The sequence below is a fragment of the Lissotriton vulgaris genome, chromosome 7, assembly GCF_964263255.1.
Source record: "Lissotriton vulgaris chromosome 7, aLisVul1.2, whole genome shotgun sequence".
Classification (NCBI taxonomy): Eukaryota; Metazoa; Chordata; class Amphibia; order Caudata; family Salamandridae; genus Lissotriton; species Lissotriton vulgaris.
Window position 1 is genome coordinate 298582380 of NC_141695.1, and position 12443 is coordinate 298594822.

Here is a 12443-nt window from a genome sequence, read left to right on the forward strand (position 1 = left end):
AGCTTTCCAACACAGGTACAACTTCCAGAGGCACCTCACATGGGCCAAGCACTCCAGGAAGGACAGAACTCTCTGAATAGAGTTCAGGAAAGCTAGGGGTGAAATCCTTTTGTTCCTGGGACTTCATAACAGGGAGCCAGCTCCCTCTCAGGCCCTTGGAGATTCCTTCAAGCAAGGTGACACAGCACAAAGCAAAGTCCTTTCCCTCTCCTTGACAGCAAAGCCACAGCAGGTTAGTCCAGCAGCGCAACAGCAGGACAGTCTTCCTTCTTCAGTTTCAGCTTTCTCCTTGGCAGAGGTTCCTTCTTGATTTCAGGATGATCTAATTTTCTGTTGTCAGGGGTCCTGTACTTATACCCCTAAAAGTCATTGTCCTCTTTGTGCAAGTGGGCCCTAAGCCCGGTCTGAACCAGTTCTGGGTGTTCCTTGAGCACTTTGATATCCTGGCTTCTCCTTTCCATTCAGAGTGAGGGGCAGGGTCGTCAGCCGCCCAGCAGGAGGTGGAGCCAGCATTGTGGAAGGCAGGCACAGCCCTATTCAGGCCAGGTGCTATCTCTTCCCACCACTCAAGTTGCAAATGCAGTCATCCAGCCTAGGGTTGACCCAGCCAGCCTCCTGGGGGCTCCCCAGGCCCTGTCACTCTCAAACCAGACAGTCAATTCACAAACAGGCCAAGGCACACAGGAAAGTCAGACAACAGAACAGCTACTTTCTAAAAGTGCTGTTCTAAAACACAAGATTTAAAAACAACCTTTCCTAAAAGATGTGTTATTAAATTCTGAGTTCAGGGATACCAGACTTTTATGTCCTATCTTGTTCCTATGGGGAGATACACTGGTAGCCACTGTAGCCAGCATCTAGGGACCATCTAGGGAGCAAGATAGCCTTACAGCAGTGAAAAACGAAAATGGCTGTAATTCACTACCAGAGCATGTCACCTGCACAAGTACATGCCCTACCTTTCACATACACTGCACCCTGCCCAAGGGGGTACCATTGGCCTTTCATAGGGGTGACCAATGTGCACAGAAAGGGAAGGGTTAGGCACTGACCAGGAGGACATGGCAGTTCACAGACTGCACACAGGCACAGCAGTGACAGGCCTGAGACACCATTTTAGGGCTACTCATGTGGGTGGCACAATCAGTGCTGCAGGCACACTAGTAGCATTTGACATCACCAGCCCTGGCACACTCAGTGCACTTTACTAGGGACTTCTGGGGGATACAAATATGTAAATCAGGTATATCCAATTACAATAACAATTTACACAGGAAGCACTTACGCTCTCACACTGATCAGCAGTGGCAGAGTGTCAATAGCATCTAAACCAGCAAAAACGAAATCCAGCACAGCATCAAAAATACAGGAGGTAGAGGCAAAAAGATAGGGGGAAACAACGCCAAGGATGCCAGGTCTAACACGTGTCCCCTCCAGCTGAAAGTGGGGAGAACTGCCCACCCTCTTGTGAGTTCTCTTCACTAAGATGTATGACTAGGGGGAAAAGGAGGAACTTAGGAGCAGGTCGCCCTCCTAGTACGTCATATGAAAAGTGGGAGCCCATATTCATGGGTTCCAAGACTTGTCTTGTGTTGTGGCTGCTCACACAAAATAATAAGTGGAGCCAAAATAAAGAAAAAAAGCTTTCTTTCTTGAGTCCCCTCACTCACCGGAGTTTACTCACGGTGACATGCTTCATCATTGGGGCCATCCTAGTTCTCTACGAAAAGGGGCGTACTGCGACTTGTGAACTACGTAGGAGCACTTAGTTGTGAAGGACTATGTGTGGTGCAAAGATGTAGTGGGGTGGAGTGAGTGAAAGTGGATTAAAAATACCGTGCTAGTGGGCCTCAATAATTTATTCTGCTCCTAGGTTGGTATATTAACAAGCATTTACAATGCAATGGTCTCAGCATTATTAAAGGTAGAGCTATTTGCATTGCTCATGACTTTTTTTTTTAAATCATAAATAAATGGCATTGTCATTTACAATGCCAATAGCTTAATCGCTCGCAAATGCATGACCTATTGCATTTACACCCACACAGAGCCACACACACAAAGCCACCCACATACACATAGAGCCACCCACACAGACATAGAGCCACCTACACAGAGTCATTCACATAGAGCCACCTACACAGAGCCACCCTCACACAGACAGAGCCACCCACACATAGAGCCACCTACAAAAAAAGCTATCCACACAGGGCACACACACAGAGCCACACACACACACACACAGCCACACACACACACACACAGAGCCACACACACAGCCACACACACACAGAACCACACACACAGAGCCACACACACACAGAACCACACACACACAGCCACACACACACAGAGCCACACACACACACACACGCAGCTACACACACACAGCCACACACACACACACACAGAGCCAAACACACACACACACAGAGCCAAACACACACACACACACACACACACAGACAGAGCCACACACACACACACACACACAAAGACAGAGCCACACACACAGAGAGAGAGCCACACACAGACAGAGCCGCACATAGACAGAGCCACACACAGGCAGAGCAACACACAGGCAGAGCCACAGACAGGCAGAGCCACAGACAGGCAGGGCCACTTATGATCCAAGCTTATGCTAACTAAAGGCATAATGCCATCACTGATAGATATATGTAATGACCATATGGCTAGGCCCTCCTCATTAAGCCTCGAGTCTCACCCATCATGTATGAAATCAAGGCAGTGTTCCTGAGTTAAAGTATAGCCCATCTCCCCCTTGGAAATACATACACATGGTAGCCGCTCAGGCAAGAGACATTATACCTGACACAATTCATCAAAGACTAGAAAATCCAGGCATCAAGCAAAACAAAGCAACATGTTCCCTAAGTAGGCTTACCGGTATAAGACTGTCAGCAGGTCTACAAGAGCCAAGACGTCACGGCAGGAAGGATGGGGGACGAATAGCTTCACCGGGCCAGTTTAAATACTCCCGGCTGATGACACAGCCAGGGGGCAGGGGAGCAAGCACAGCCAGGGGGCAGGAGAGCAAGCACAGCCAGGGGGGCAGGAGAGCAAGCACAGCCAGGGGGCAGGGGAGCAAGCACAGCCAGGGGGCAGGGGAGCAAGCACAGCCAGGGGGCAGGGGAGCAAGCACAGCCAGGGTGGTGTAAGCTGTAGTGGCCTCCTGAGGAGAGCCCTAGCACTCATTATTTTACAAATTAAGCACTGCTCCCAGTTCCAGCTGCTTTTGGTTAAGAGTATGGCTTGATGTTTTTTTAGGAGCTATGAAAGGTATTGTAGAACCAGGAAGAGTGCACGGCAGAGGACCTAGTCACATAAACTGCATGGTACCCTAAGCCTTCGTCCATGACCAGGTGAGTCGGCTGTGGTGTGAACAGTGTGTTTTACATTCCCACAGTCACTCCTAAACTCGACCGTGGTTCTTCATTGTTGGAAACCGGATCGGGAGTCAATGGAAAGTTAAGGAGAACATTAACTTTTCAAGGGAATAAAATAAAAAATGTAGCTGCTGTGGGTTACTACCTTTGTAAAACTTGCATCAGGGCATATATTTACAAAAAGTGGAATTTATCACACTGCCATCTTGTCAAACGTTCAAATTGACGGTGGAAACGAATATTATACTGCTAGCTATTTATTCTGGGATTTGGAAGAAAATAACAACCCCCGCCGAGACATAGAAACAGCGCTTGAACTACGACAAAAAATGTGCTTTCTTACACATCACTTTTCAAAGTCCACAGAATCTGGTGTGATGCGCTCCCAAAAGCTGCAACACACATCTGTTGGACAACACACGAACTTGGCACGCTGGTTGGTCGGTGAGCCTGCATTTCGCTTTTCCTGCCTTCCATGAACTTTCACCTAAACTTGGCCCTGTCCTGCCCAAAGCTCCTTATCTTCCCATCAGTGGACCTCTCCCCCTCTATAAACATTTCAGAGTAAAAGTCACAGAGCGACGAGAAGAAACAGAGGAGCGCACATAAAAAAGCCGGCCCCTTCTGGATATACCCGGCACCTGAGGCGCCCTCTGCCGGCACGGCGATGAACCTACCTCCGGCTCCTGCAGGTTGACCTCGTTGGGGGCATTCTCTTTCTCTGCGCTGTTCATCTTCGGGCTGTTCCCTTGGCATCCCGTCCCAAAGATGTCTCCTCGCACTGATGCCAGAGTTTGCCTTTTCGTCCCGACGGTGGCAGGGGCTGTGGGAGACCTTCAGGGGAGGCTGGCCGCGCAAATGCCCCGCATCAGAGTGCCCCAGAGAGCAGCTAACACTGGAGTGTTTTTTGCCACAGCGCAATAAACATGCAAAAAATGTGAAACTTATTGCATTGCAAATGCTTGTTGTCGTTTGTGTCTGCAAGTCTCAGCATAGGGTGTTGATGAAGGCTGAAGAACGGGACGGTCTGGTGATACTCTGAGATGCTGAGCCTGTAGACAGCTATGTGAGATGGCAAAAGAATCACTTTAGGAAATCTGAGGAAACCGAACCGTCAAGTAGTAATATCAATATTCATGTGATTTGAGGGAGGTTGGGGGCATCAGGTCACACATTAGGTGTGAACACTTATTTCCGTCTGAAAGGGGTGCTTTATCCGTTGCTTGATGAATCCTGGGGAGTAGGCGTGCCCCCTTTGTTCTAGGATGAAGCACTCCGGATTGTGAGCCCTTGGGGTGCCGTCCTGGACTCACACTGAGCGAGCCCCTCCCATGCCCGATATTTGCAGCAGATCACAACACAAGTGCCTGCAGCAGCCGCTGCTCCGCTCGCTCATTGTCCGTGCAGACTCCCCCTCCCCTTCACCCCCCCCCCCCTAAGGCCCCCCGAAATGTGTCTGTCGGCTAATAAGATAGAAATGTCCGATGGTGACGCACACAGATGACAGGGGACAACTTCACTAAACAGCACGTGCAATGGTCCCTTTCTATGAATAGTGGGGAAATACAGGGCACAAGTCCTAAACCAGAAATGAATGTGTTCTTGTGTAATGTGCTCAAATGCCTTCGGCTCGAGTCCACGCTATATAAAAATGCAACAACAAAATCAGTAACTAATTCACTGACAGGAGAACCCTTAACATTTCATACAAACTGATCGATGTGGTTAGCCATTAGAGTTAAGGACATCAATCTAAGGTCCGTTTGGGACCCATTTCAAAATTCGTCTTTATTTACTAGCGGGCCTGAGCACCAGGAACCCCGGCTCAAATTAAGCACTGCTCCTGCCATCAGGCAGTGTGGCCGGGACCCCGAGCCTCTCCAGCCGGCGCCAGCGGAACCCAGGTAGGCAGCGGGCAGACTGCTTCTGCCTCAGTAGTTCTCGCAGTACCCCGGGCCATGCAGAGTGGGGGCTGAGTAAAAACAAGCACTGCACAATCCCAACCCAGACTGTGGGCCCGGCCCCGGAGCATCCTCCACCTTCACTGAGGTACCAGGGCTCAATGTGCAGAGGCGATACAGGACGGGGGAATGGGAGTACGGGGTTGGGGGTATTCCTGAAATGAGGAATAATTGCTTGTACCTAGAATTACTGTCTGATTTTCCGAGCAGATTTTCACCATGTTGGTGGAAATCAAAATGCTGACATTGTCTACCGTCTGATGATGATGGTGTGGGGGTGTCCAATGGGGGTGCAAGGATGATGGTCCCTCTTGTGCCTGTGGTGGGGGCATTAACTGGTCCCCAGCCTGATTGTAGCACATAGTGGGTAGTAGCAGTGTTCAAGGCTTGAGCCCCAGCGCCTCTCTGAGCGGTCGCAGTGTCTCTGGGATGGATTATCGGGCCTAAAGATTTCACACCTGAAAGGAGTGTAGTGGGTGAAACATGGCAACTTGTATTGAGGGAAGTACGAAGTCAACAAACCGCCGCCAGTCCAGGAGAGACCTGTAAATGGTCCCGCTCGCAGGGCATTGCACCCGCTATCTGCAAGGCGATCTTTGCAAAGGGTTTCACTCTTTCCTTGTTTCCACTTGGCATTATAAACTTTTTAAACTTTCCTTCCATCTACTAATATCATCGACCCCCTCCCCACCCACTCCGCTGGCCTTTTCCGTCCTTTCTGCTCTTTGCTTCCAATCTTCACAGTGCTCAGAAGTCGCCGCTTGGTGGCATGTAAACGCTTTACAAACGTCCTACAATAAATAAGTAAATTGAGTGTGTTAGCGCCAACACTGCAAAAGGGACCCACCTTGAGGTGAAACACGAACCAATGGGTGACATGCGGGCTCGGAGTAAGGACTCCCCATGGAGTTACATATTTGGAATAGTTTACATTTTTTGTGGTTACAAACTAGACAAGCAGGGGGAAGCAGCATTTAGGCAGAGCCTGAGGAGAGGGTGTAAATGCAATACCAGGAGAGCCCGCACCCGCAAGAACAGAGGGAGGAGTCCCTGCCTCTGTGAAACAGCGGGGGCCACGCTGAGCCAGGGAAACTCTTGTACTAACGCCGATACATATACATTTCAAAAGTAAAGCATCAAAGTGCAGCTCCGGGAATGAGAACCGATCAGAGATTCTCATTCCGTGCCCTAGAACACGGGCTCACACAGGCACCGCCGCAGCAGCTGCAAGGTACCCGCTCTTTGGTGCCCAGCAATGAAGCACCATGTCTGATCCTCCCCTCCGCCGACTTCCGTGTGTGCTGGAGGCAGGGCGCTTGTTCACAGGTCAAGAACAAGCCTGGCACACTTGTTCAGTGGGTCGCCCGACGCCGAGATCCTGCACTTCACCATCCCTTTTGAAATCCATTTGGACAGGTGAACATGTCGGATCACAACAGAAGGCATAAGCGCCGCCTGTATGTAGACTGTCTCCACAGGACACCCAGGAACCAGTCTCTTTGCGTGAGCGGAGACCAGGCTACTGTAGCCTCCTGTGACTCACTCACCCCTACGATTGACCGCCTTATCAACAAGAAGGAGAAGAAAGAAAAAAAAGTTTTGCAAGAGAGTTGAGTTTTGCATAGAGAGAGAGAGCACTGCCCCGTCCTCCCCTCTCCCCTCCGCCCTCCGCCCTCCAGCCGCACACTTTGATTTCAATAAATCCAGTGTCTTTACCTCTGTCTTATTAACTTTCCATTGTGTGTGTGTGACTAGGGTGTGTGTGTTTCTGTCTGCAACAGAGCCCTGCACAAGACGAGGAAGAGGAAAAGAACGACGCTCGCTCGAAGAAAAAGTTGGCTAAACTTTTTTTCACTCTGCTGCTGCGATTCCACATTCCCGGTCGGAACGGTTTCAGCGGAGGCTGCGAGAAGTGATTTTCCCATATAAAAAATACAGTTGCCGAGGTCAGTGTTGCTTGCCGGAAAAAATGTGGAGTGTGTGAGAGCAGAGGCAGACACGCCGCTACCAGGGAGCACAGAAGCGACCGGCAGGGAGAAGGTAGAAATTCGCCTTGTGCAGATGTAAGGGTCTGTCGTTCTTAGCCGAAAGGGGAAGAGGTTTTTCGATTCTCCGAAGTCTACAAGTGCATGGAGTGTGTGTAGCTCCGGCGCTGGGTAACACTGCGCGGTCTGCCTTTTTCAGCAGTACTGGCATAATTGGCACCAGGCTAAGGCAAGAGAAAGATTACCCCCTCTACCCCGGGCTCCGTGGATGCTCCCTCCACAGAGGTACGATTACGAATGCGGGAGGGAGGGGTGGGGGCCGGGGAGCGGCAGAGCAGGACGGAGGAGAGCTGCAGCAGAGGGAGGGCGGGGAGAGGCGAGAGTGCGACGGAGGAGGGCAGAGGGAGGGGGGAGGCGAGCGGAGCCGAGCAGCTCCTAAAAGCAGCAGGGAAGGGAGGCGAGCAGCTCCGAAAACACCACCACGTTTCTCCAAGGCAAGGAGACAATGCCTCGGAGAAACGCACGGCCATTTTCGGATTTGGGGGCGTGTTTTGCTGTGCTGAGTGACGGACGACGTCACTGTCTAAAGAACAGCAAAAATTACGCCCCCAAATCCGAAAAGGACGGGGCTACATCGGAGTGATGGATCTCTCCTCCAATGGCTGGCCTCCGTTTAGGAAGCCAGCCAATGGAGAAGAGACGGGGCAAGGAGGCGGGATCTACTGAGCTACTGAGAGACAATAATTCTCCTGACCGGAAGCTGCTTCGCAGCTTAACGGCCCCTCGACCTAAAAATGGGGTTTATACTGTATTCCGACCTGCTATGAAGGTAGGATCAGTGTATGGTCAACATGGTTCACGCTACCCCTGGTGTTTCTTCCGGACCATACAGGGACCAGCCCTGTATATGCCACTTCTATAAACCTAAATTAAGGGTTTGAAATTAATTAATAGAAAAAAATTATCGCAATTGTTAACGCTGCTCAATATAGAAACATGCGTGGTTCAGAATACATGCGTTGTTGCTTATTGACGTAAGTTTTACTCATTGATTAACCTGTAAGAAATGACACAGAGTTAATGGCACCTCACCCCTTTCTCAGAGAGATTGGGTACATGTATATTCTTCATGCCACACGTTTAGAGTATATATCTATATATGGTGCAAATTGCCCTATATCGGTGCGTGCAGGCTCTCAGGTCCGGTGCATAGTTAACATAATACACACAGAGTGATTGTGGCATGAAATCACACACAAAAATGACACACGACTCATTGTGACAAAGACGATAAACATACACTACAGATAACATATATACCAAAAAAGATTCTCAATATTTACATTTGCGGGTGCCTAATAGCACTTCATGGTCTCTGAGGGGGGCGGTGTCACTTCTATGGAAACATTGCTGCAGCAGCGGGATTTAACGAGAAATGCGGTTAGTTTTTAAAATAAAGTTTGCTTGTATCGAGCGGGCTGTTTTGAAGCCTTGCTATGTCTTTTCCACTGAGAACGGGGGGAAAAAAGGATGGTACACTTACTTCCTGATCGGCAACCCTGCGTAGTATTACCTAGCTGCTTCCCCGTCGGACAGCATCTTGGAGTGCATTCGGCGGGGGATGTTTTTGTTACTTTCCATTTCCGGGTTTGAGGAAGAAAAACACTAGACCGCATTACCTGGGGGGCCATCTTAACAGTATGTAATTCCTCTTATTGATAAAGTAGAAGCTGACTGACTACAGCGCTTCCGAGAGCATCCGTGATCCGTATGGACATTTCCCTTCACGTTTTTGATTTAAGGATTTCATTTAAATCTGGTCCAGGTGACTCATCTGCACTTGAACCCCAGGACTGTCGTGCTCTATACATCTGTCTTGAGAAAGACCCGCTGCGACCTCATTCACCTTGGCACGCGAAGAGTCGAAACGTCAACATTTTTCAACTGGCCCTAATATCTCAGAATCCCATTAGAATTGACAAGCAACAAATAGGATTCTTTAAATCTGTATTAATGGACGGCCTCTTTTGAAAGTCAAACTTGTATATATTTGTATAAACTGTCTATATTGAACATTATTATTGTACATATTGTATATGTCACATGATCACCATTCACTTTTGTCACTTGTTGCACTTTTTACTATGATATTGACAGTCATTTATGAATTGTTTTGAATGCATCTTGAAAAAATATAAAGATAAAAATAGTTCTATACAGGCTTTTCTTTCCATTTATTGTAAGAACCTGTTGTGAATTCCTGTAAGAGGGAGGAGGTAATAGAATTTGCAAATTAGTTGTTTCGCTACCCGACAGAACCAATTTTCTTTTTAACCATAAATTACCCAGGTTCTGAGGGACACAGGGTCAACCCCAGTTTTTTCTTGAAAACGCATTACCTTGGGGGCCATCTTAAGAGGATGTAATTCCTCCTATTGATTAAGTTTCACAATTAGAAAGACAAAAAAGGAAAAAGTTCTGTTTTGCTTATATCCGCGCAATGCGGTGGGTTTGCCGGACATTCTCAAAGCCTCCTGAATGAATCATCGTGCACAAGAGTTTCTTGGGCAAAGCATCCAAACACGAATATATACAGGGCTGGTCCCTGTATGGTCCTGAAGAAGCACCAGGGGTAGTGTGAAACATGTTGACCATACACTGATCCTACCATCATAGCAGTTCGGAATACAGTGTAAACCCCATTTTTAATATACCAACCTAGTAGCAGAATAAATTATTGAGGCCCACTAGCACAGTATTTTTAATCCACTTTCACCCACTCCACCCCACTACACATTTGCACCACACATAGTCCTTCACAACTAAGTGCTCCTACGTAGTTCACAAGTCATAGCACGCCCCTTTTCGTAGAGAACTGGGATGGCCCCAATGATGAAGCATGTGAGGAAACTCCGGTGAATGAGGGGACTCAAGAAAGAAAGCTTTCTTTCTTTATTTTGGCTCCTCTTTTTATTTTTTGTGAGCAGCCACAACACAAGACAGGTCTTGGAACCCAGGAATGTGGGCTCCCACTTTTCTCTTCACTAAGACCATCAGCATTGGCGTTTTAGTGTTCCACTGTAAAGTCCATTCCCTGTAGGGAGATGGACTACCTCAACAGTTTCGGGTTCTCACCCCTCATCTGCATTAACCATCTGAGGGGCCTGTGGTCTGTCTGAACATGGACGTGAGTTTCAAACAGGTAGGGCCTCAGCTTCTTCAGAGCCCAGACCACAGCAAAAGCTTCCCTTTCAATTGCACTCCACCTCTGTTCCCTGGGGAGTAGCCTCCTACTAATGAAAGCTACAGGTTGGTCCCAGCCCTCATCGTGGATCTCTGAGAGTACTGCTCCCACACCATGCTCTTAAGCGTCAGTCTGCACTATGAACTCACTGGAGAAGTCAGGTGCCTTGAGCACCGGTGCTGTGCACATGGCAGTCTTCAGGGTATCAAAAGCAGTTTGGCAGACTTTGGTCCAATTCACTTTCCTGGGCTGCCTCTTGGAGGTCCGCTCTGTCAAGGGGGCCACGATGGTGCCATATCCCTGTCTAGTGTAGTTCCTATATTCCCAATTGCCTCTGCGCATTGGAATAACATATACTATAGTTTAGACGTAGGACTGAGGTCGACTAGGTCTCTATCAAATATATTAGACTTAATTGTGAGTGCCAGCTAGCTCAGAGGTCACTAGAAACATTCTCGAATTCACAAGAAGAGATTAGTTTCTGACAAACGCATACACATGACAACTTTGTTTCCCCAGGATAAGAAACGTATCTCTAGAGTCGCGGAAACAATAGAAAACTATTTCACTCAGTCAATCGTGCATGCTTCGTTTCACCAGAGGTGCAGAGAACTAGAGAGACGGGCGTTTTCAATTAAAAGTATTCATTGAACAGCCTTCTTCCTCAGGCAGAGGAAATGAACTCCTACAATTGTAATACTTGTTGCAAAGTATAATGCATACAGTATGAAGAGTATTATAAAATAATACTGTAAAAGCATGGTATGGTTTCTAAGCCATATAAAATAACATAGAATACATACATTAATAAATAATGACTAAAAGTACTCAACTGGTGGTTCTAAAATACGCCTACCCCGGTGTACCTAACCTAGGTCTAGTAGGGAAGAAGTAAGTGAGGTGTAGCTAAAGTTTAGTATTCTTTTTGCCAAGGATCTCTTCCAAGTATTCTCTAAAGGTCTAATCAACTCCGTACCTTGGTTTAGAATGAAGGAGGTCTTGTATCTCTCTCTCAGGACTCGATTTCCCAGCAACCCGCCAGGGTAGCCTGGAAACACTGGAGCTGGATTTCTCGGCAGGAGAAAAAACAGCGTCTCTCTCAGTGCGTCAGCTGCAGGGTCGGCTTCCTTCGGCACTTGCTGTAGCAGGGCGTCGGGCAAGTAGATAGTCGAACTGCTCCAAACCACCGTGTGTTTGCCTGGGCAAATTTATACCTTGAAGGTGCCAAGTTTGACGTAAGGTTGGACATAATAACGTCATCAAAGACTGAGTTCTTTGAAAACTCCTTGAGTTCTTGGAAAAATCAATATTCAAGCAAGGGGAAGTCCCTGACTGCTGAAGGCGGGTTTTTCCAAGAAATCGTTGTGGATTCTCGGAACTAGTGAAAATAGCCATGCCGTATTTGGGCTGCATAGGCTAAGTCTAAATATGGTTATGATTTTTATGCCTATATAAGGATAGAGTGATTTATAACTATATATGGGCATGAATCGGGAAAATTACACTAGGGTCCTAAATTCATACACAACACCTTGACAAACCGTCTGTAATACCCGGTGAGTCCTAAGAAGGCTCTCACCTCTGTCTGGGTCTTGGGGGGCTCCCAAGCCAGAATGGTATCAATCTTTGCCTGTAGGGGCGCCACCTTGCCGCTCCCTACCTGGTGCCCCAAGTACACCACTGATCCCTGCCCTATCTGGCTCTTGCTGGCCTTGATAGTGAGGCCTGCCCTCTGCGGAGCCTTCAACACTTCGCAGAGGTGTTGCAAATGTTCCTCCCACGTGGACCTGAACACAGCAATGCCATCCAGGTATGCGGCGCTGAATTTCTCCAGCCCGGTTAGTAC